The following is a 26,555-nucleotide window of genomic DNA, read 5'->3' on the forward strand; positions in this document are numbered from 1 at the left end:
CAACAAATGAATATATAAGTAAAAATGTAGCAAATCCATAAAATAGAATGTTATTTAGCTTTGAAAAAGAATGTACTGATGCGTGCTACAACACAGATGAAATTTGAAAACATTGTGCTAAATGAAAGAAGCCAGTCACGAAAATCTATGTATTGTATGATGGTTGCACGATTCTGTGAAAATGTAAAACCACTGAAATTGTACATTTCAAAAGGGTGAATTTTATATATGTGAGTTATGTCTCTATAAAGCCATTATCTTTTAAAATGTTTTATTCCATCCCTCAATGATGCCAGCAGTCTGAGGATAAGGGGAATGAAATGTCTATCAAATACTTTGACTATTTTTCCATTGTTAAATGAGCTTTTGTAATAAAAGGTGCATAATTATCATCATCCAGAAAGCCAAAATCATGTTAGTTTTAAGGGCCACAATGATTTGGCCAGAATTGGCTTATCAGACTAAAACAGCAAAATCATAATTTAAGAATAAATCGACAGCAATGAGAAGCCCTCAGATGGGTTCAAAGGTTCTGATTCATCAATTCCCCAGGAACCAGTAGGGTCAATACCCATTGCAATATGGCCTGTTTTCACCATGAGACAAATAAGCCAACTTCTGACAGAAGTCACAAGTCTGGCATGCAGTGGTAACTTCAACATCAGAAACATAGAATCCACATAGAAATGTGTGCCCAGTCCTTTTATGATGTGCTACCATGTCCAATGTGATGTTGGATCTAGGTAGCAGTTGTGGTAGTCTGAATGGTGCAAGCAGCTTGATCAGTAGCTTGATTCCAGTTGGTATTATCAAAAAATGAACCCTTAAAAAAAAAAAAAAAAAGAACCCTTATTTTGTCTATCACGTGAGTGATCCAGACTGATTGGCATCTGCAATTTGTTCCCATTTGTTCATGATCCAAAGAGGGGTTCCTTTAATTTGTCAGTCTGTCATCTTCCAAGCAGCAAGTCAGACAGCTAAGATTGGGAACAGCCAAAGAGTCAGTTAAAATATATAGCATGACTAGTCTTAAGGTAAAGGTGATTACTTTCATTTCATCTCATTGTGCTAATTGGTTCTACTGCAGTTGGTCTTCCAGAATTGTTGGAGCCAGCCAGTCCCTGAACACCATCAATTTTCACTTTAATAAAACCATCAGTGAACCAGGCTTAGGCATTTAGGAGAACCTCTGCAAATCAAGGGCCCAAGTGAGCTAGTGAGGGGAGAAAGTTTTCACATAAATTTGGCTTGTCACTAAAACCAGCCCAGCTATGCACTTGAATATACCATTTCCACTTGACTAGCAAGGCCTTTTGAAATCTTCCCTGGTTGACTGTAGAGTTCTTGTTTACCGATCCAAAATGGGACTATCAGGCTGAAGAGTTACACAGCCTCATGGGCCAGGCATTCAGCTTCAACAGGGGTTTGCTGCTGCTAAGTCACTTCAGTTGTGTCCGACTCTGTGCGACCCCATAGTCGGCAGCCCACTAGACTCCCCTGTCCCTGAGATTCTCCAGGCAAGAACGCTGGAGTGGGTTGCCATTTCCTTCTCCAATGCATGAGAGTGAAAAGTGAAAGTGAAGTTAGTCGTGTCCGACTCCTAGCGACCCCATGGACTGCAGCCCCCCAGGTTTCTCCTGCCATGGGATTTTCCAGGCAAGAGTACTGGGCTGGGTTGCCATTGCCTTCTCCACAACAAGGATTTAGCAGCAGGCTAACAGTTGCCTTTTTTTTTTTTTTAAATTTGAGGGTTGTAGCTTTGCGCAGTGGCAGTATCGTAGCCAATGAGGTTTATCCGAGGCGCGATTATTGCTAATTAAAAAAATAAATAAATAAATAAATTTAAGGGTTGTACTTGGTAGCTGCATCAGGCAGGTGGTGCTGTATACTAGAAAATGGCCTCTAACCTTTAACTCATGCTCTGATTTCCTTTTCTTTCTAGGAATCTATATTGTTTCTGCTGGACCTCTTGTTCTCTGTTCAACCAAACTTGTAATATCCTTACTTCCCCCAAAACTCAAGTCCTCATTGCTGATATTTAATTCAGCTTTGGGGACTCCTGACTCATTAGCTGTTGCCACATTGTCTTTTAACAGGGGCCCTGCGGCTTGCTGTCCATTGTCATCCCTTCCTTCTCCCATCCTGAGGAGAATGAGCAACAACCATTCAGGCACCATTTTTTGATGGTTTGTTTCAGTCCTTCCTCAGACTGCTCAGCTACATTAATAGGTAGGGCACTGGGAGACCATTTCCCCCCACCTCTCACCCACCCCTTGTGTAAGAGTATTCACTACCAGATCCCAAGCAGTGTCCTCATAACCCCAGCCTTTGCCCATGGGGTCCATATCCTTTGTCTTCCAAAGAGTCATGTCTCTGTTAGCATCCCATTGTCAGAATTCTCAAGGCTGAGATGTGATTTTTATCCTACTTACCAGCTATGTAAGAAAAACCTACTAGTCCTCCTGAGTAGAGAAGAACTGAGTTCTTCCCTCTTGCCTTTCTCTCCTATGTGCCTTCTTTACTCTCATCTCACACTTCTGCCACACTCACAGCACTGCTGACAGCATTTATGTGGGGCTATTTCCCCACACCAAGCAATTTTCTGCAACACCAGCTTATTGTTCTACAAGTCAACTCAATTTTGACACTACCTACCCAAAGAGAGCAGCATATTCCGCAAGTAAAGAGGTCAAGGCCACAAAGTACACCTCCGTACACCACTTCAGATACCGTCACGAGCTCAGATTTTCACCTGCTTTTCTGACCAACAAGGTTGGTTGGTTCTGACAACTTCCTGCTTGGGTGTGATTGATTTGCTAGAGTGGCTCACAGAACTCAGCGAAAACTTACTGAAGTCTTCCAGTTTATTAAAGGATATGATAAAGGATACAGATGAACAGCCAAATAAAGAGCTATGTAGACCAAGGCTGGATCCAAGCACAGGAGCTCCAGTCGCTGTGCAGTTGGGGTGCTCCACCCTCCTGGTATGTGGATGTGTTCACCACCAGAAACTTCCCCAAGCCCAAGCTATGGGGATTTTTATGGAGGCTTCCTTGTGTAAGTGTAATAAATTATTAACTCCCTTTCCAGCCCCTCTCCTCTCTCTGGAGAAGTGGGGATTAGGGCAGACTGAACATTTCAAGCTTCTAATAATGATTTAATCTTTCTAGTGACTAGCCCTCATCCAGGAGCATGCCCATAGTCACCTCATTTAAAAAAAAAAAAAAGATGTTCCTAACACTTTTATCACTTAGGAATTTACAAGGGTTTTCAGAGCCCTGTGTCAGAGACCATATATTAGAACAAGAGATGCTACTAGTGTTCTTTGTTGTTGTTCAGTTGCTAAGTCATGTCTAACTCTCTGTGACCTCATGGACTGGAGCACACCAGGCTTCCCTGTCCTCCACTATCTCCCAGAGTTTGCTCACATTCATGGCCATTGAATCGGTGATGCTATCTAACCATCTTATCCTCTGCCACCCTCTTCTCCTCCTGCTTTCAATCTTTCCCAGCATCAGGGTCCTTTCCAATGAGTCAGCTCTTTGTATCAGGTAGCCTAAGTATTGAAGCTTCAGCTTCAGCAGCAATCCTTTCAATGAATATTCAGGGTTGATTTCCTTTAGGATTGACTGATTTGATCTCCTTGCTGTCCAAGGGGCTCTCAACAGTCTTCTCCAGCACCACAATTCAAAAGTATCAATTCTTCAGCTCTAAGCCTTTTTTTATGGTCCAACTAGTGTTCTTATCACTTAGGAAATTATAAGGGTTTTAACAACTCTGCACCAGCAAGTTGGGGAGGGGAGCATACAGAGACCAATATAGATATTTTCTTTTATGTCACACAAACTAATGTTAGCATGTTGCTGGCAAGAGACTCAAGACTCCTGAGTCATAAACAGAGTACTTTATTGCTCACTGTATAGCAAACAACATGAAGCATGTTTACATTGGTTCTCATAAGTATTATGGTGGTCATAAGGGGGGCCCAGGTGGATGCCTAAGCAGAAAAAAAAGCAAATTTCATTTGCGGTAATAGAAATGATAGCATGGAGCTTCTCTTCTTGTGGCATACTGTTTAAGGAGAAAGTCTCTGGAGTAAGATTAACTACTCCATCAATTTTATGGTTGTATAACTGTGAATGATCTTCTTCATCTTGCTAAACTCCAGTTTACCCATTATAAAATAATAGAACCTAGAATTGTTGTGAAGATTAAATGAGATAAAGCATGTATAGTGCTTAGCACCACATGGCACGGAGTAAGCTGTCAGTTTATTTTTAGTTAACATGTTGTTTCTATCATGAGTTCAACAAGCAACTTGCCTGACTTTTTTGTAAATCTCAAAGCACTATATTAAACACAGGATCTGCTTACATCTTAGAGAAAACACTATATTTACATAAGGTCTTTTGGTGAATCAAAAGGAAAAATGTACAGTTTTTCAGGAAATAGTTGAGGAAACAATAAGGTTATATTCTGAGGTTTCAGGTGGAATTTTGAGAAGGGCACTACTCAACACACTACATCCATAATTTCTAGTTGATGCCCTCAGTCTAAAACTTTTAACTAACCATAAATGCAATAAGGTAGAGGAAGGGTAATTAAAGAGGCCCAGTTTTAGTTGTGACCGTGCCACACAACAGTATGTAACAATGGGTAAATCTCTTTATTTCTCTGGAACTCAGTTTTCTATTATATAAACTGAGAGGGTTGGACTAAACAGACTCATAACATCCCTCTCAGTTCTTAAATTCTGTGATTCTTAAATTATGAACTCTTTCATGTCTCACTGGACATTAATTGAGCATCTCTGGGGTCAGGCCCTGCACTAGGACCTGGGGATATTGTGGCAAACAGTGTATTTAGATGCCTTTCCTTATGGAGCTTACATTCTACAAGAGAGATACAGGCACTACACACATCACAAAAATAACTGTAATTTTATTCACTCTAAGAAAGAAAAGTACAGGTTGCTGTGAGAATGTATACTGCTGCTGATGCTGCTAAGTTGCTTCAGTTGTGTCTGACTCTGTGCGACCCCATAGACGGCAGCCCAGCAGGTTGTCCCATCCCTGGGATTCTCCAGGCAAGAACACTGGAGTGGGTTGCCGTTTCCTTCTCCAGTGCATGAAAGTAAAAAGTGAAAGTGAAGTCGCTCAGTCGTGTCCGACTCTTAGCAACTGCACGGACTGCAGCCCACCAGGCTCCTCCGTCCATGGGATTTTTCAGGCAGGAGTACTGGAGCGGGGTGCCATTGCCTTCTCCAAGAATGTATAACAAGGAAGCCCTAACCCAGTTTGGGTCTTCTCTGGTGGCTCAGATGATAAAGAATCTGCCTGCAATGCAGGAGACCCAGTTTTGATCCCTTGGTCAGGAAGATCCCTTGGAGAAGGGAATGGAAACCCATTTCAGTATTCTTGCCTGGAGGATTCCATGGACAGAGGAGCCTGGTAGGCTACAGTCCACAGGATCAATAACAGTTGGACACAACTGAGTGACTAACACATGCACGCACACACACACAATCCAGTTTAGGGGGTCAGAAGATGTGTTAAGTAGGTAACAAAAAAAGCAACAGTCAGGCAAAATTATTTGAGGCTAATACCATCTAGATTTAGAAAAGGCAGAGGAACCAGAGATCAAATTGCCAACATCTGCTGGGTCATCAAAAAAGCAAGAGAGTTCCAGAAAAACATTTACTTCTGCTTTACTGACTACATCAAAGACTTTGACTGTGTGGATCACAACAAACTGTGGAAAATTCTGAAAGAGATGGGAATACCAGACCACCTTACGTGCCTCCTGAGAAATCTGTATGCAGGTGAAGAAGCAACAATTAGAACCAGACATGAAACAACAGACTGGTTCCAAATTGGGAAAGGAGTATGTCAAGGCTGTATATTGTCACCCTGCTTATTTAACTTATATGCAGAGTACATTATGCGAAATGCCAGGCTGGATGAAGCACAAGCTGGAATCAAGATTGTCAGGAGAAATATCAATAACCTCAGATACGCAGATGACAGAAAGTGAAGAGGAACTAAAGAGCTTCTTGATGGGGGTAAAAGAGGATAGTGAAAAAGGCTGGCTTAAAACTAACATTCAGAAACTAAGATCATGGCATCTGGTCCCATCACTTCATGGCAAATAGATGGGGAAACATTGGAAACAGTGTCAGACTTTATTTTCTTGGGCTCCATAATCACTGCAGATGGTGACTGCAGCCATGAAATTAAGACACTTGCTCCTTGGAAGAAAAGCTATGACCAACCTAGACAGCATATTAAAAAGCAGAGACATTACTTTGCCGACAAAGGTCCATCTAGTCAAAGCTATGGTTTTTCCAGTAGTCATGTATGGATGTGACAGTTTGGCCATAAAGAAAGCTGAGCACTGGAGAATTGATGCTTTTGAACTGTCGTGTTGGAGAAGGCTCTTGTGAGTCCCTTGGACTTGGAAGGAGATCAAACCAGTCAAACCTTAAAGGAAATCAGTCCTGAATATTCATTGGAAAGACTGATGCTGAAGCTGAAACTCCAATACTTTGGCCACCTGATGCAAAGAACTGACTCATTGAAAAAGACCCTGATGCTGGGGAAGATTGAGGGCAGGAGGAGAAGGGGATGACAGATGACGAGATAGTTGGATGGCATCACCAACTCAATGCACATGAGTTTGAGCAAGCTCCGGGAGTTGGTGATGGACAGGGAAGCCTGTTGTGCTGCAGTCCATGGGATCACAAAGAATCAGACATGACTGAGTGACTGAACTGAACTGAATACCATCTCGCTGTGTAACTACTATAGGAATTGAAGCAGTAAAGAATAGCTTTAAACCACAATGCCTTCTGGCATCTCCAATAAGTTCAAAAGTTCATAATACCCATGAAACCCAGTGGTAGAATTTGCTCCTATTATTTGTGGTTATATAACTTTGAATCTTTCAACAATTCATGAGCCAGTTAGTTCTGTAAAAACAAGGAAATGTATGTGGTGGAAGTCTGTCAAATGGTCTGTGCCTCAAATAGATGGCTCTTCATTCCAGTTGTGACTGAGATGTCATAAAACCTTTCCCTGAAGATTTTCCTTCACAACTGGAAATGAAATTTTTTCTCTTTCTCCCAGTTTCAATCCAAACTCTCCTAAACCTGAGATTACAGAGACAACAAGGGAAGTTCCCCAAACTCTGTCCCATTTTTTCCTGGAGAAAATCGGACTGGGGTCTCTGTGGTGCTTCTGAAGTTCTTGGGAGCAGTGGATAAAAATGAAGATACATAGTTGGGACAGAACTGGGGTGTCTGAGAGGGAGAGAAGAGCAACACCACTTTAGCACTGGGAACTCTGGCCCTGACCTGCAGTCTGACCCCAGGATCACACTGAACCTATTTCTTCATTGAAATATTTTCTTGACTTATCTTAGGAGAATAAGAGATGAACTCCTTGAAATCAGGAACAAAATCTTCTAAAATCTATAATGATCTATATTCTTATTTTATCTTCTATAACTTGTTTTGCCTGTAGGATCACCACTAGGCTGCACATCTATACAGCTTTTAACAACTACGTTTCCCTCTGTGTGGTATAAGGGAAATTTGAGAGGCAGTATATTGAAATAGTTCAAAACAAACCATTAAACTGCTCTGTGCCTCTGTCTTCTCAACTGTTAAATGAGAATAATTCCTAGTTTATAGTCATTGTGAGGGCTTCCCTGGTGGCTCAGATGGTAAAGAATCTGCCTGCAATGCAAGAGACCTTGGTTCGATCCCTGGGTTCAGAAGATTGCCTGGAGAAAGAAATGACAACCCACTCTAGTATTCTTGCCTGGAGAATCCCATGGACAGAGGAGCCTGGTGGGCTACAGTCCATGGGCTCAAAAAGAGTCAGATACGACTGAGCAACTGAGACACACATAGTCATTGTGAGAGTTAACTGAGATAAGATAAATGCAGTTCTTAGCATCATGGCTGGTATATGGTAAGAAATCACTATTTGGTAGCTGTTATTATTACTGCTGGGCTAGGCCATATCCAGATCTTTCTAGAAAGTAAAAAAGCTAATAAGGATTATAAGTTGAGTCTTGGGTTGCTATTTATATCACTTAGGATGCCATTAACTAATTTCCCTTTCACTTTGAGCAATGTAAGAAAGGAGGGGGTTTACAGAGTACTAAAGGATTAAGCTGGAGTAGGAAATGGCAGTTCACTCCAGTATGCTTACCTGGAAAACTCCATGGACAGAGGAGCCTGGCAGGCTACAGTTGATGGGGTTGCAAAGAGTTGGACATGACTGAGTGACTGAGTACAAAGGATTAAGCAAAAGTTGCCAAAAGGATTGAATGATCATCTCAGTGATCAGTTATCTGGATTGTCTCTCCAGTGCCCATGATACTTGACATAAAGTAGATGCTCAACAAATATTTTAATTTGGAGAAATTATTGAAATTGAGTGAGTTAAAATATGGAAGGTCATCAAGAACCTAGATGTTTACTTTGTGTGATTTTACCTTCAGGAAAGTCAACCATGTCCAAAAACTGCTAGTTCATTACTTGCCCTTGTGTCAGAAACATTCTCACTTAAGATCTGTTCTCTTAAGACTTTATATCATAAAAAGACTATTAAAGGTGCCTGAAGATGCCTCTTTCCAGAGAACCTTTCAGAACTCCTTCATACTGTAAGCAAAAAGGAAAGGAAAGAAGGAAGAGAGGGAGGGACTTAAATAGTGCTGGGGATTTCTCCATTGTTCCACTTAATACTGTTATTATGAGTGTTAAATGAGAGGGAAGAATCTGCTGTTTCCTCAGGCTCTCTCATTTTTTTTTTTTTTTTTTTTTTATGAGCTTCAGAACTAAGCTAACTGAGTCTGATGATTAAAGAACCATGACCCCTAAATGCAAACCAACTCTTTAATCTGGTGCTTAACTGAAGTTGTTCAATCGCTAAGTCGTGTTCAACTCTTTATGATCCCATGGACTACAGCACTCCAGGCTTTCCTGTCCCTCACCATTTCCCAGTGTTTGCTCAAACTCATGTCCATTGAGTCAGTGATGCCATCCAACCATCTCATCCTCTGTTGCCCCCACCTCTTACTGCCCTCATTCTTTCTCAGCATCAGGGTCTTTTCCAGTGAGACAGCTCTTCACATCAGGTGGCCAAAATATTGTAGTTTCAGCTTCAGCATCAGACCTTCCAATGAATATTCAGGGTTGATTTCCTTTAGGATTGACTTGTTTGATCTGCTTGCTGTCCAAGGGACTCTCAAGAGTCTTCTCCAGCACCACTGTTTGAAAGCATTCATTCTTCAGTGCTCAGCCTTCTTTATGGCCCAGCACTCACATCTGAACATGACTACTGGAAAAAACATAGCTCTGACTAGATGGACCTTTGTTGGCAAAGTGATGACTCTGTTTTTTAATATGCTGTCTAGGTTGGTCATGGCTTTTCTTCCAAAGAGCAAGCATCTTTTAATTTCATGGCTGCAGTCACCATCTGCAGTGATTTTGGAGCCCAAAAAATAGTCTGTCACTGTTTCCATTGCTTTCCCATCTATTTACCATAATTTGATGGGACTGGATGTCATGATCTTAGTTTTTTGAATGTTGAGTTTTAAGCCAGCTTTTTCAGTTTCCTCTTTCACCCTTATCAAGAGGCTCTTTAGTTCCTCTTCACTTTCTGCCAATAGGGTGGTATCATCTGCATATCTGAGGTTATTGATATTTCTTCCAACAATCTTGATTCCAGCTTGTGATTTATCCAGCCTGGCATTTCTCATGACATACTCTGCATTTAAGTTAAATAAGCAGGGCGACAATATATAGCCTTGCAGTTCTCCTTTCCCAATTTTGAACCAACCTGTTGTTCTATGTCCAGTTCTAACTTCTGCTTCTTTACCTGCATACAGGTTTCTCAAGAAGCAGGTAGGGTGGTCTGGTATTCCAGTTTCTTTAAGAATTTTCCACAGTTTGTTGTGATTTACACAGTCAAAGACTTAACATAGCCAGTGAAGCAGAAATTTTTCTGAAATTCCCTTGCTTTTTCTATGATCCAACAGATGTTGGCAATTTGATCTCTGGCTCCTCTGCCTTTTCTAAACCCAGTTTGTACATCTGGAAGTTCTTGGTTCATGTATTGCTGAAGCCTAGTTTGAAGGATTTTGCGCATTGCCTTGCTAGCGTGTGATCTATGTGCAGTTGTCTGGTGGTTTGAGCATTCTTTGGCTTTGCCCTTCTTTGGGATTGGAATAAAAACTGACCTTTTCCAGGCCTGTGGCCATTGCAGAATTTTCCAAATTTGCTGAAGTAACAGCAGTCTATTCTGACATTGGAGAAAAACTGCCTGTGTAAACTATATGAAAACAACACAGCATCTTCTTATGGGATTTCAAGGGCAATTTTGACTGTGTGCAATTTTTGCTACATAAACTGACTTTAAAATCTAACCCCAGGTTAGATATGCTTTCACTATATTCATTTTAATCTGCTGTCACTTCTGTGTGTGTGTGTCACACATGTGTGGATTCTATGACTAAAGATGGAATGATAACTAGTTTATATTCTCAGTGGAAAAGAATAATTAAGCAACTTGTGAATTATGTTCTAAATTTATATTAGCTTATATTCTAATTCTTAAGCATTTAAATGAGATCTTCCGCCTTGGTTATAATTTTTAGTAAATGAACTTCAGTTTTGACATTGTATTATCTTTTTAGTTTTTCCATTCAAAAATTTTTATTGCACATCTACTAGTTAGCTGGCATAGGGCTAGCTGTCCCATATTATTTCCTTGGAAATCAATAACCACAAAAGTTTTTGTGAAAATCTGCTTCCTCCAAAGCCATTGAGGAGTGATGAAAGAACTAGATCATGAGTGAGGCAAGGTAAAGTCTGAAATCTGCAAACACAGAGAAGGAGACAGTGTAAATACGTGCTAAGGCAGAAGTGAGGTCTGAAGGAGACTTTATTGACACTGTAACGTGTCCGGCAAAATGGTGCTTGGTGCATCTTTGAGAAATATTCTTTCTAGAATTAAGTGCCAAAGAGTCCCTGGCATCAGAAAAAACAGCCTCTTCCATTATTGTGGCTTAAATGATCTCTAAGCTGCTGGAGATCAAGGGGACACTCTCTAGGACAGGGGAAAAAAGAGCATTGCACCTAATGACTGCAGAAAATATTCTTAAAGTACCCTTGGAATATTTACTTATGAAAACTGAACAAATGCTAGGCCATAAGGTGAGGCTAAACTTATTTTAAGTGGTTAGTATCTAACAGACCACATTCTGGAACTACAATGCAATTAGTTTAGAAACCAATAACAAAAATTTTTAGAACTTCACATATTTATGAAATTTAAAACTTAACTCATAGGCAATTATAAAGGAAACTAGAAAATACTTATAACTGAACGATAGTAAAACTACTATGCATCCAAATGGTGAGATGCAATCAACCACTGTTTAGAGGGCAATTCATATCCTTAAAGGGAAAAAAGGGGGCTTGCCTGATGGTTCAGCAGTAAAGAATCCACCTGCAATGTTTTGGGAAGATTCCATGGAGAAGGAAATGGCAACCTACTCCAGTCTGCTTGCCTGAAAAATCCCCTGCACAGAGGAGCCTGTCCAAAGTGTTATAAAGAGTTAGAGCAACTGAGGACACACACAAAGGAAAAAAAAAAGGAAGAAAGTCTTAAAAGTAAAGAGGTAAGCATCCAGCATATGAAGTTAAGTAAAAAAAAAAAAGCAGAATAAATTCTAAGAAAGCAAAGGGGGAAAAAGCAGAAATTAGTGAAAAAGAAAGCAAATACACACTGAAGAAGATGAACAAAGCCAAAATTTGATGTTTTGGAAATGCCATTGATAAAATTAAGTAAACAAAAGAAAATATAAAAATAAACAATATAACATTTTTTATAAATGATTAAAAAAATAAATAATTAGACCCTGATACTGGGAAAGATTGAGGGCAGTAGGAGAAGGGAACAACAGAGGATGAGATGGTTGGATGGTATCACCGACTCAATGGACATGAGTTTGAGCAAACTCTGGGAGATGGTGAAGGACTGGAAAGCCTGGCTGCAGTCCATGGTATCTCAAAAAGTTGGACATGACTGAGCAACTGAACAAGAACCAGTGAATGTAGAGGATGGGAGTATGGATAAAACAAGATTGTTCCCAGTGTGTACATTTTTGATGCTAGGCAAAGGGAATAAAAGGTTTAATACACTATTTTCTCTGTTTTTGCATGTATTTTAAATTTTATTTATTTTATTTCTTGGCTCTACTGGATCTTCCTTGCTTTTGTGTGGGCTTTCTCCAGTTGCAGTGAGTGAGGGCTACTCTCCAGCTGTGGCATGGGCTTCTCATTGCAATGGCTTCTCTTGTTGCAGAGCACGGGCGTTAGGGCTTTCGGGCTTCAGTAGTTGCAGTATGCAGGCTAGTAGATGTGGTGCATGGTCATAGCAGCTCTGAGGTGTGTGGAATCTTCCCAGAGCAGAGGTGGAACCAGTGTCCCCTGCGCTGGCAGGCAGATTCCTATCCACCAAGCTACCAGAGAAGTCCTAGTTTTGCATATATTTAATATTATCCACTATAAAAACTTAAAGAGATTTTAATATGAAAGGTAAAATTATAAAACTTTTAGAAGACAATATAGAAAAATATCTTTATGACCACAGGAAGGAAAAGATTAAGATTTCTTAAACATACAGAAAGAAAAATAAATTTTACCACATTAGACTTAAGAATTTATTCATCTAAAATACCATAAAGAGAGTAGAAGGATAGACCACAAATTGAAAGAAAATATTTGCAATACATATAACCAACAAAGGATTAGTACACAAGATACTTATGAGTCAATAAGAAAAAGACAATCAATGGAACAGTAGGGAGAAGACATGAACTGGAATTTAATAAAAAAGAAAATTCAAATGCCCATAAGAATATGAAGGGAACGCTCAGTCTCTTTGGTAATCAAGAAAATGTAAATTCACATTGTAATGAAGTACTGTTTTATACAGGATGGGCAAATTTTAAGTCAAAAAATAACCAAATATTGGTAACATAGTGGGGCAAGAACAGTTTATATTCACTCCTGACTGGAGTGTTAAATTGGTAAAATCATGATAGAAAACAGTTTGGCATTATCTAATTAAGTTGAGCATGCATATATCTTTAAAACCAATCAGTTCCACTTCTAAGTGAGTCTGTAGAGTAACCGCTGTGTGTGCCCAGGAGACTTACTCAATAACATTCAGAGAAAAAAAAAATATTCAGAGCCACACTGTTATTAATTGTCCACACTGGGAGCAACTCACATGATCATTCCGGTGAAATATGGATAAATAAATTGTGGGATAATCACACAATTGAATACCATATAGCAGGAAAAGTAACTAAACCACAACTTCACACATTAAAAGGTAAAACAAAAGAAGCAAGTCACATAAGCTAAAGTTATGGGACTCCATTTAAATAAAGTTCAAAATCAGGCTAAATTAGACTATTTATTGTTTAGAGATTAAACCTAGACAGTGTATTAAAAAGCAGAGACATTACTTTGCCAACAAAGGTCTGTTTAGTCAAAGCTATGGTTTTTCTAGTAGTCATGTATGAATGTGAGAGTTGGACCATAAAAAAGGCTGAGTACTGAAGAATTAATGCTTTTTGAACTGTGGTGTTGGAGAAGACTCTTGGGAGTCCCTTGGACTGCAAGGAGATCAAACCAGTCACTTCTAAAAGAAATCAATCTGAATATTCACTGGAGGGACTGATGCTGATGCAGAAGCTCCAATACTTTGGCCACCTGATGCAAAGAACTGACTCATTTTAAAAGACTCTGATGCTGGGAAAGATTGAAGGCAGGAGGAGAAGGGGACAACAGAGGGTGAGATTGTTGGATGGCATCACCGACTCAATGGACATGAGTTTGAGTAAGCTCCAGGAGTTGGTGATGGACAGGGAAGCCTGGCGTGCTACAGTCCATGGGGTCTCAAAGAGTCGGACACGACTGAGCAACTGAACAACAAATGATGTGGTAAAACATGAAAGCAATCCAGGGGCATTATTCAGCTGAAATTCAAGGCAATAATTTGCAGTCTCTGGAGGACTCTTAAAGAGTGGTGCTGATTCCAGAAGAAGTAAAATTTCATTAAGGAAGATATTTTTGGATAGAAGGATTTGAAGCCTCTTAGATAGCATCCTGGTGGCTCAGACAGTAAAGAATCTGCCTATAATGAGGGAGACCTGGGTTCAAGCCCTGGGTCAGGAAGATTCCCTGGAGAAGGGAATGGCTACCCACTCCAGTATGCTTGCCTAGAGAATTCCATGGACAGGGGAGCCTGGAGGGCTAAGGTGGGTTCAATTTCTGGGTCCATCAGTCCATGGGGTTGAAAAGAGTCGGACATGACTGAGCAACTAGCACTTTTAATTTTTTTCAAATAACACCAGAGGGAGTTAGGCTCTTGTCTCTCAAAGTGTGGTTCAGGCCTCACCTCTCAAAGCCACTTTCCTTTTCTTTTTGTTTATGTAGAACATTTTTAAAGTCTTTATTGAATTTGTTACAGTATTGCTTCTGTTTTATGTTTGGGGTTTTTGGTCAAGAGGCTTGTGGGATCTTAGCTCCCCAGGAATTGAACCTGTACATCCTGCACTGGAAGATGAAGTCTTTACCACTGGACTGCCAGGGAGGTCCCTCAAAGTCACATTCTTCCAATCAACAGAGATGCATACAGCCCTCAGGGGCAGTTCTGCCCCCAGAAAAACTATTCTAATAAGTTCCAGATGTGGTACAGAAAGCATGCCATCACCACCCCAGGCAAACCACATGACCCCCCCTGCCCAGCTCACCCCACACGGGAAATTGAAACCTGAGCCCAATGGCCTATTCAGACTCGTTCCTGGAAATACCATGTACTAGGTCAGTATTACAGAGTTTTTAGACATAGTTCACAAGCATCTTCTCATCAGATCATCACAACCCTGTGACATGCCCTTTGACCTTGGAAAAATTCCCAAATCCCACACTTCAAAGTACTTATATTATAGCACTGAAGTGAAGTGAAGTGAAAGTCACTCACTCATGTTCGACTCTTTGCAACTCCATGGACTGTATTCTCCAGGCCAGAATACTGGAGTGGGTAGCCGTTCCCTTCTCCAGGGGATGTTCCCAACCCAGGGATCGAACCCAGGTCTCCCACATTGCAGGCAGATTCTTTACCAGCTGAGCTACCAGGGAAGCCCATATTATAGCCCTGCTCACCTATATTATAGCCCTTTTGTGAAAACCAGTCAAAGGGCTCTTGAGAGGTGAGTTACTCAACTCTACCCAATGTGGGAAAACCATGTGGCTCTGCAAAACTAACAGAAATGTCAATATTCTTGGAGAGAGCTCTTAATTATCTGTACTTGGAATGATTTAGAAGCTATTCATAAGACCTAGCCAACTTTGAGAAAAAGGAAATTAATATTAAGCAGCTATTATGTACCTGGCACTGTGTTTGGAGCTGTTTATGGGTTGTTGTTGGTTAGTCACTAAGTTCTGTCCGACTCTTGCAACCCCATGAACTGTAACCTGCCAGGGTCCTCTGTCCATGAGATTTCCCAGGCAAGAATACTGGAGTGGGCTGCCCTTTCCTCTTCCAGGGGATCTTCCTGTCCTAAGAATCGAACCCATGTCTGCTGATTTGGCAGGTGGATTCTTTACCCTGAGCCACCATGGAAGTCCTGTTTATGGGTACTTAATGTGTTTGTTAAATGAATTAATTTCTTACAATAACACCGTGAGATATCCCCCTTTCAGATGAGGGATTCAGAGAGGTTTAGGTTCAGAATTACACAGCTAGCTTATAAATGGCAGAGCTCGATATCAAACCCAGGTTTTCTGGCATATGCTCTTTTCTTTCAACATCAGTTCAGTTCAGTTCAGTTGCTCAGTCATGTCCAACTCTTTGTGACCCCATGGACTGCAGCACGCTAGGCCTCCCTGTCCATCACCAACTCCCAGAGTTTTCTCAAACTTGTCCATTGAGTCAGTGATACCATCCAACCATCTCATCCTCTGTTGTCCCCTTCTCCTCCCACCTTCAATCTTTCCCAGCATCAGGGTCTTTTCCAATGAGTCAGTTCTTTGCATCAGGTGGCTAATGTATTGGAGTTTCAGCTTCAGCATCAGTCCTTCCAACGGATATTCAGGACTGATTTCCTTTAAGATGGATTGGTTGGATCTCCTTGCAGTCCAAGGGACTCTCAAGAGTCGTCTTCAACACCACAGTTCAAAAGCATCAATTCTTTGGCGTTCAGCCTTCTTTATAGTCCAACTCTCACATCCATACATGACTGCTGGAAGAACCATAGCCTTGACTAGATGGACCTTTGTTGACAAAGTAGTGTCTCTGCTTTTTAATATGCTGTCTAGATTGGTCATAACTTTTCTTCCAAGGAGTAAACGTCTTTTAATTTCATGGCTGCAATCACCATCTGCAGTGATTTTGGAGCCCCCAAAAATAAAGTCTGTCACTGTTTCCACTGTTTCCCCATCTATTTGCCATGAAGTGATGGGACCAGATACCATGATCCTAGTTTTCTGAATATTGAGCTTTAAGCCAACTTTCTCACTCTCCTCTTTCACTTTCATCAAGAGGCTCTTTAGTTCTTCTTCACCATAAGGGCGGTGTCATCTGCATACCTGAGGTTATTGATATTTCTCCTGGCAATCTTGATTCCAGCTTGTGCTTCCTCCAGCCCAGCATTTCTCATGATGTACTCTGCATATAAGTTAAATAAGTAGGGTGACAATATACAGCCTTGATGTACTCCTTTTCCTATTTGAAACCAGTCTGTTGGTCCATGTCCAGTTCTGTTGCTTCCTGACCTGCATACAGATTTCTCAAGCAGCGGGTCAGGTGATCTGGTATTCCCATCTCTTTCAGAATTTTCCACAGTTTATTGTGATCCACACAATCAAAGGCTTTGGCATAGTCAATAAAGCAGAAATAGATGTTTTTCTGGACTCTCTTGCTTTTTCGATGATCCAACGGATGTTGGCAATTTGATCTCTGGTTCCTCTGCCTTTTCTAAAACCAGCTTGAACATCTGGAAGTTCACGTATTGTTGAAGCCTGGCTTGGAGGATTGTGAGCATTACTTTACTAGTGTGTGAGATGAGTGCAATTGTGCGGTAGTTTGAGCATTCTTTGGCATTGCCTTTCTTTGAGACTGGGATGAAAACTGACCTTTTCCAGTCTGGTGGCCACCGCTGAGTTTTACAAATTTGCTGGCATATTGAGTGTGGCACTTTCACAGCATCATCTTTGAGGATTTGAAATAGCTCAACTGGAATTCCATCACCTCCACTAGCTTTGTTCGTAGTGATGCTTCCTAAGGACCATTTGACTTCACATTCCAGGATGTCTGGCTCTAGGTGAGTGATCACACCATCGTGGTTATCTGGGTCATGAAGATCTTTTTTGTACAGTTCTGTGTATTCTTGCCACCTCTTCTTAATATCTTGTGCTTCCGTTAGGTCCATACCATTTCTGTCCTTTATTGTGCCCATCTTTCAACATACCCTACTGCTTTTGAAGAGTTGGAATGGTACAGAGAGAAAATAGAATGTTTCCTCTTGAAAAGAATGTTTATACCTTGAAGTCAGAATCAAGAATCATAGTATTTCCAAATGATCTTAAATATTTATTCATTTGATGGTGTAAAGCTTATTAGTACACATATGGTAATGTATATTATAAATATTAGTGTTCTCAGAATGAATAACTAGAAAAATGACAGATTCTATTTATGGTGTTTATTGTAAGGAGTCATCATTATGCCTTAATTATAAGGATTAGTTCAAGGAAATATTAACTCTAAGTCTCTGATAAGCAAATCAAATGCGCCATGGGAATATGAGCAGACTTTTACTTACCTGTGAGCATTCTTGAATTTAATGAAGACAAGTTATCATGAAAACAAGCAAATAATTAACCTTGAAATTCAAATATTAACAGAACCGTGCTAAGGAAATTAGCTCTTTATTCTTCTCTTGGTTTTCAGCTAAGTAAATGATGGATATTTAGTTGATAAATGAACATATCCAGGAGGTTTAAAAAGATGAAAATGAGTCTGATCTTATTAAATCATAATGGGGGTCTCATTTGATCATAACATTTTAGTACTGGATCAGACCTAAATGAGATCTTCTAAGTCCCTGTGAGAATCTCTCACACGCGTGCACAAAGAGATTATAATCCAGGATGGCCCCTGACCTACCTGCCCACTCTATAGGAAATACTATTTAAGAGTTAAAACTCTAGTATAGTAGTAATTATCTATACTTCTAGAGATTTAATTATCTACATAGATAAATCTCAAATAATAATAGCAAACACATAACGCTTACTATATGTACTGTGTATATAGTAAGAGCTTTACATATTTCAACTTATTTAATTCTCACAGAAGCCCTATGAGGTTTGTACAGTTAGTATCCCTATTTTACATATGGGAAAACTGAGGTTCAGAGAGATTAAGCAACCTACCCAAGATCACACAGATAGCCATGGTAGAGATAGGATATGAGCCCAGGGTATCTGCCCTGGAATCTTAGTGTTTGACCATCAGGCTATACTACTTCTCAATAGTATGATATTGCTGAAAATCAAGATGTAGGATACATAGAGTAGAACATTTATGTAAATGTTTAAAACCCTCAAAACATTTCTGTGGATTTTTTGTTGTTGTTATCTTTTTTACAAAATCGTGTCTCTAGAAGTATAAAAATATTCAGGGGAGTGGTACTCACCAACACAGGTTGGATTGTTTTACCTCTGGGAGAAGAAGGAGAAATGAACAGGGAGCCATATTTATAACATTCTATTTCTTTGTTTAAAACTCTGAAACAAATAGGGGGTTAACACATGGTTGAATATGGGTTTCCCAGGTGGCTCAGTGGTAAAGAGTCTGGGTTTGATCCCTGGGTTGGGAAGCTTCCCACGGGGAGGGCATGGCAACCCACTCCAGTATTCTTGCCTGGGAAATCCCATGGACAGAGGAACATGGCAGGCTACTGTCCATGGGGTCACAAAGAGTCGGCTACAACTTAGCAACTGGGCGTGCTCATGGGTGAATTTAACAGTTTATGTGACTTGTCCAAGGTCACATAAAAGTAACAAAGATGTTTTGTTTTTGGCTTCACTAGGTCTTTGTTGCGGCCCATGGGCTTTCTCTAGCTGTAGCACACTCGGGCTTCTCTATCTGTGGCACATGGGCTTCTTGTTGCAGTGCCAAGGTTGCTGTTGTTGCGGAGCATGGGCTCTAGAGCATGCAGGCTCTCCAGTTGTGGCATGCAGGCTTCATTGCCTTGCTGTGGGATCTTAGTTCCCCAACCAGGCATCTAACCTGTATTCGCTGCACTGGAAGGCGGATTCTTAACCAATGGCCCACACAGTAAGTCCCAAGGTGGAATTTTTTAAATAGATCACTGAGTCTCGTCTCCCATTTAGGATTTGAGAACAGTCTGTATAGATTAGGAAACCAACCGGATAGTAATTTGTTTAAGGGCCTACTGCAAGTCAGTGGCAGAAAACAAGTCCCTAGACTTCAGAGCACTTTTCACTCTCACCACCACCCTTTCCTACATCCTGCCATTCTTATACATTCAGTTTTACCTCCTGATTTACCCTCAAAGATTCATGGCTTTTTCCTGCTGGACAAGTTGTATTTGTCCTGTTGGTTAATTACTTTTAAGGAAATAATTTTTGATTGCTCACTTATATTCCATTGCTCCATATTCAAATAGGATTATATTTTACAGTCATAGGACTTCCTTTGTGGCTCAGCTGGTAAAGAATCTGCCTGCCATGCAGGAGACATAGGTTCGATTCCTGGGTTGGGAAAATCCCCTGGAGAAGGGAACAGCTACCCACTCCAGTGTTCTGGCCTGGAGAATTTCATGGACTGTATAGTCCATGGGGTTGCAAAGAGTTGGACATGACTGAGTGACTTTCACTTTTACTTTAGAGTCATAAGGCCCAATCAGCACTAGAGCCAAGCCTTTCTCTAGGAATTTTATGTCTTTTCTCCTTTTTTGCCCCTTCTTATTTTTTTCCCTTACTTCTATCTTCCACAGCCCTCGATTCCCATCATCTAGTATCCATCAGACTCAAGATGTTGTCTCCTCCCAATTCCGTATTTGAACTCTTGATTTATCTGAAGAGTTTACTTGGTGGGTCATACAATGAATTAAAATTTAGAAAACCATCACATTTATGGAGTGCTCCAGTTTTCAAGGTGTCTACATGGTTTCATCTGATCTTTTCAGCCCAGGGTGAGAGGCAGATGAGATAGCGGGTTCAGACAGTTTATATGACTTATCCAAGATCGCAGAAAGAAAGTAACAAAACCTGAACAGAATCCACATCTTCTGACTTTGTATTCACTTCTCTTTCCAATTGTCCCTGTCTCCATAAACCACCAAAAGAGTTGGTCCCTACAAATAAGGATAAATCAATGAACGACTAGGGATCATCACTACCTATCACATTCTTTCACCACCATCCCCAGCAAAACAAATAATACTTGCTGCATGGCCTTATATTAAGCTGCTCTTATCTACAGAACCTCAAAACTTCACATCACCCAGGGGTCATAAGTTGTGACCTTGTAAATTCCAGTTTGTTCAAGTAAAGCTCAAGTGAGGAAGAAGAGGAGAACCACAGACTAATCACTTATCATGTTAGCAGAAGGGCAACCCTTCAACTATTGAAAATTTGTTTTTTAAATTATGAGACCAACATTGAAAGTTCCCAAAGAGACTTTACTAATAAGGCAGGCTAGGCCTCAGCAATCTGCCTACCTAGAGTTTAACTTCTCCACTGAGTGCTCCTTAGCCCACCCAGAATTTCTGAAAGAAGCTGAATTAAACCCTTCTTTGGCAGGATGTATTTTTCCAGGTTAACTCATTAGAGCAAAGCTTCATTCTCTCTCCTGGGATCTATTCTGAATTAAAGTCTCATTAAATACTGCCCATGAGTATCCTCAGTGCAGCCACTTCCTTTCCAACCCTTTCCAACCTCAGTGTCAACACCAATTCTAATTACAAAGACTGGGGAGAAACATAGGGAGACCAGACCACAAGGCTTGTGGCCATCAGAATGAGTATGAAGGCAGTCTTTGCTTGGCTGAAGGCAGAGATGCAATGGGGAAGCCAGCTACTGGGAGTTTCTGGGGTCTTTTAAAAATCTCACAGTAACACATCTTGCCTCGGCTACATAAGGACAGGGAAGACGCTCAGCTCTGGCTTCCCTTAGAGATAAAAGACACTGTAAGTAGGAAAAAAAATTTTTCTTTTCTTCTGCTGCCTACAGAGATCCTATCTCCTGCTCTGTGTTTAAGTTTCAAATGGCTAGACAGCCCCTCTGTAAAATAAGCGCTGCCCTTTACTTTTTCTACTTTTGTAAAAACAAAAACAAAAACCTGCTCTGCTGTTCCATTTACTGCTGCTTTTCTGATGATGAAACATTTTTTCTTTGCATTGTGGATCAGTGAGACTCTTCCTGCCTGTGCGATGGAGTGAAGTTTAAAATAATTTTTGCAGTAGGGTTGTTTGTTTTCTTGTTCTTGTCCTTGAAATTAGGATTGAGCTAGCCCCCAGCCTGCTCTGTTACAAGGTGAGAACAAAATTCCTTTGGCCTCCACTTTTTGAGGGGAAGCATTATCAGTTTAAATATGCTTTCAGGGTGGGTAAAGCTACTGTTGCTTTGGAAAGTTTAAAGAATTTTGTGGGTCATCCCTCATTTCTTCATTTTCAGGAAAGCTAAACAGATTTATTTGTTTCATTTTTGTGGATCAGAGTAGTTTAGCACAAAGCAGTCTAACTTTTGTGTGCTAGTAGCTTCTTATTTCTCTATACCCTGCTTTTTCCACTTTCTAGCAGCAAAAGAAAAAAGTTCCTCAGAAAGACATACTTTAAAATCTCAGCCCTGACGCCAGAATCACATTTTAGCGCTTCTTTAATGTCTTCAGGAAGTCACCAGTAGTATCAGATTTCTAATGACTTTCAGAGAGTAGAATTTGGGATTTCAAATCAGTCTTCATGTGAAGAATTGGTTCATTTCATGTTTATTAGAGCAAAACCAGACAATCAAACTTCATTTGTTTGAAATCTTCCTTTTCCTTTCTAAGTGTTTGGTTTTTCAGGGTAGATGCCCGTTTCAGCACATTCCAGAGGAAAGCTCGGGTTAATATTCTCAACTGTGGATGCATTTGTTCTGTTTCAGCAACACTGGACCTTTGTTCTGCCATTTTCATCAGAGAGGCTGTAGGATGCTTAAGAGGTGGAACATTGGAGTCACTTTGGATTTTCTTTGGCTATTTTAGGGGCCTTTGTGAGATTGAGAGATCTTGACCCATTCTAAAACACAGTTCCACAGTTGTCTGTCTCTAAACCTTTTCTACTTTGTTTAAACACAAAGTTTCTCTAATTCACACATGGTCTTAAGGTTTGCTCGGGTATATTCCCTTTGGTCTGCCTTGATCCTTTTCTGCAGGAAATTTTTCTGACATCAAAGCCTCTTCCCTTCCTTCTGCTGGAAAGTTGTTGAGAGCTGTAGAAGACCATCCACCCAGCTTCAGGCCACGCTCAACAAGGAAAGAGTACCCAAGTGAAAGGAATTCAGAACACTAGAAGACAGCATAATTACTGGGCCAGAGAGAAGAGAGAGAAGTAGTTTCTGGAGAGTAAAACCATAATCAGTAAAGTCCCCACAGTGATCTTTGTTGAGTGATAAAAGTTAAATCAAGCCAAAGGGAATGATGTCAGGAGATTAATCATTTTAGCAGCTCCTAACAGCATTGCATTCCTTATATACTGTGGGAATGCCTATCTGGCAACTGGAACTCTTGAATCCTGTTTCAGTAGAACAGCAGACAGACTTCACATTGACATGCAGCTGCCAAGATGTTTTGTGTCCTTTTGTTTCTTGAAGAGGAGCACAGCATGAAGCCTTCTCTAGAATTCTAATGCAGAGCCTCTTGGGCAGAGCCCGAGCCTGCCACATGGTTCCTGGTCTCAGAAGAGTCCTGAAGCAGGCTGTCCACGTAAAACCCAGACCAGAATATTATTAGAATATTAGAATATTCTAGAATAATAATATAATATAATAATATATAATAAAAATATAATAACTTTGTGACCCCGTGGACTGTAGCCCACCAGGCTCCTCCGTCCATGGGATTCTCCAGGCAAGAATACTGAAGTGTGTTGCCATTTCCTTCTCCAGGGGATATTCCCGACCCAGGGATCGAACCCAGGTCTCCCACATTGCAGGCAGATGCTTTAACCTCTGAGCCACCAGGGAAGCCCCAATGATATTATTAGAATACTAGTATTCTAATAAGAGAATGAGAATATTATTATTCTAATAATAGAATATTATTAGAATATTATTGTTTGTCATCTGTAAGGCATAAGAATTAAACTAGTCAATTCAGTCACAATAGTCAAATCAGTCTATGTGTATAGATATAGCCCAAGAGATCAAGTCATCTTGGTATTGTTTATTCCAATATTGGTTAAAATGGTAAAGAAGACTGTACTCAAGACTGTGGCCATAGGGATGTTGCAATAGGAGAGGAAGATCAGGCTCAACTCAGAATACAAACAAGGAAAGTTGGGAATTTTTAGCCAGTGAGGACAGGGAGAGGATCAAAGGATGGAAAATTACTAAGAGGAGACATCAAAGATAAGGGGATTCTTGCTAACCTAACCTAACAGGAGTCTTGCAAAAGGCAGGCTTATACATCAAAGGTGGGGGATGAAAAACTTTATTAGATATTGAGTGATCATATATCAAGGGTGGGGGGAGGGTTCTCACTAAATTAACAGGATTCTTGCAAAATCTGAGCTATGCAGGTCAAAGAATGGAGGGCCAAAGTCAAGGCCTAATTAAAAAGAGGGCTCAGAGAAACTTAACTAAACTTTGGTCAGGGAGAGAGTCTTTGTAAGTATCCACAAGCTTTTTTCTCTTCCTTCTATCTATTCCCATCCTGCTTCCCCCAACCATACCAGCTACAAAAGCCAGGTCTCCACTTTCCTCAGCCAGTCATCCCTTATACTTTCCAGACTCCCTCATTATTGAAAAACACAGTGTGTTGTTGAAAAACTCCAGGTTCTGAAGTCCTGGAGTCTCTCAGGACTCAAGGTTCAGCATCTCAACTAGCAAATGTATTTCTGACTCATTCTTGTCTCTCTGATTGCTAGGGTCAATTTACTCCCTGATGAAAGAGTCAAGGCCCTCCCCACTTTGGAAAATTAGCTTTCCATTTGTGGAGAACATCTCTGACAGACCTGCTGGCAGCATTCAAAGTCCCCACCCCCAACCAGGGACAATAGAGAAGGAAGAGCTAGTGATTAAGTGAATACATCACCCTCCCTTTAGCTGCTGCATTTTTAGTCAATCAATCGGCCAGTCAACCACTTTCACTGATAGAGCACTGAGTGTACAGAACTAAAGGAATTCTAAAACCAGTTTGAGAAATGGGGTGAACACTGTTTTGTTTTCATTTCTACTGTAGCAAATATTTCCCAGAGAAAGGAAGTGCCAAAGAATGCTCAAACTGCTGCACAATTGCACTCATCTCACATGCTAGTAAAGCAATGCTTAAAATTCTCCAAGCCAGGCTTCAGCAATACGTGAATCGTGAACTTCCAGATGTTCAAGCTGGTTTTAGAAAAGGCAGAGGAACCAGAGATCAAATTGCCAACATCCACTGGATCATAGAAAAAGCAAGAGAGTTCCAGAAAAACATCTATTTCTGCTTTATTGACTATGCCAAAGCCTTTGACTGTGTGGATCACAATAAACTGTGGAAAATTCTGAAAGAGATGGGAATACCAGACCACCTGACCTGCCTCTTCAGAAATCTGCATGCAGGTCAGGAAGCAACAGTTAGAACTGGATATGGACCAACAGACTGGTTTCAAATAGGAAAAGGAGTATGTCAAAGCTGTATGTTGTCACCCTGCTTATTTAACTTATATGCAGAGTACATCATGAGAAATGCTGGCCTGGAAGAAGCACAAGCTGGAATCAAGATTGCCAGGAGAAATATCAATAACCTCAGATATGCAGATGACACCACCCTTATGGCAGAAAGTGAAGGAGAACTAAAGAGCCTCTTGACGAAAGTGAAAGAGGAGAGTGAGAAAGTTGGCTTAAAGCTCAATATTCAGAAAACTAAGATCATGGTGTCCAGTCCCATCACTTCATGGCAAATAGATGGGGAAACAGTGACAGACTTTATTTTTGGGGGCTCCAAAATCACTGCAGATGGTGATTGCAGCCATGAAATTAAAAGACGTTTACTCCTTGGAAGAAAAGTTATGACCAAACTAGACAGCATATTAAAAGGCAGAGACATTACTTTGTCAACAAAGGTCCATCTAGTCAAGGCTATGGTTTTTCCAGTAGTCATGTGTGGATGTAAGAGTTGGACCATGAAGAAAGCTGAATGCCGAAGAATTGATGCTTTTGAACTGTGGTGTTGGAGAAGACTCTTGAGAGTCCCTTGGACTGCAAGGTGATCCAACCAGTCCCTCCTAAAGGAGATCAGTCCTGGGTGTTCATTGGAAGGACTGATGTTGAAGCTGAAACTCCAATACTTTGGCCACCTGATGTGAAGAGCTGACTCATTTGAAAATACCCTGATGCTGGGGAGGATTGAGGACAGGAGGAGAAGGGGACAACAGAGGATGAGATGGTTGGATGGCATCACCAAGTCAGTGGACATGAGTTTGAATGGACTCCGGGAGTTGGTGATGGACAGGGAGGCCTGGTGTTCTGCGATTCATGGGGTCGCAAAGAGTCGGACACGACTGAGCAACTGAACTGAACTGAGCTGAATTGAACTACTCTAGCAAGCTGGACTGGACCAGAATGGAAGACCACCAAACCAAGCAGCTTGTAATTTTCCTTCTTTTCACTTCAGGCTAAAGTACCAACCTTCTTGTGTGACTCTGGAGTTGGGAAGGCTTGGGATCAACTCCTCTCTCTGTCACATGTTACCTCTGTCCCTTGGGCTGCTCTGGGTTTCAGTGTCCTCAGCTGTGATACACAAATTGTTAAGAGGATTAAATGTACATAATGTGCCTATAGGAGCTTTCCAGGTGGCACTAGTGGTAAAGAACCTGCCTGCCAATGCAGGAGCGATAAGAGACTCAAGTTCTGTCCTTGGTTCAGGAAGATTCCCCTGGAGAAGGAAATGGCAACCTACTCCAGTATTCTTGCCTGGAGAATCCCATGGACAGAGGAGCCTGGCTGGCTATAGTCCATAGGGTCACAAAGAGCTGGACTCATGTGCCTAGAGCAGAGCCTAGTGCATAACAGGTACTCGATAAATGGAAGCTCTTATGACTCACGTCTCTGCCCTTGTCAGTAATTAGCAACTTGACTTGTCTTCCAAGGAAAAGAGTAGCACAGTGGAAAATGTTCTAAGCTTGACTCAACTGATTCAAGTGTCTGCTTGGGAAATTTCTTTCCTGCTGTCAGTTTTCTTATCTGTAGAACCAGAGTG

General features: G+C 40.9%; 1 protein-coding gene and 1 pseudogene across 1 annotated transcript in view; both read left to right on the forward strand.

Moving 5' to 3' along the window:
- The window catches only part of ASIP (agouti signaling protein), a 96,160-nt gene that overhangs the window by 42,801 nt on the left and 26,804 nt on the right, over positions 1-26,555 (forward strand). The window lies entirely within an intron of this gene.
- On the forward strand, positions 1,756-1,935 carry LOC133045382 (U4 spliceosomal RNA; annotated as a pseudogene).

Source organism: Dama dama, chromosome 23 (assembly GCF_033118175.1).
Source record: "Dama dama isolate Ldn47 chromosome 23, ASM3311817v1, whole genome shotgun sequence".
NCBI classification, from domain to species: Eukaryota; Metazoa; Chordata; class Mammalia; order Artiodactyla; family Cervidae; genus Dama; species Dama dama.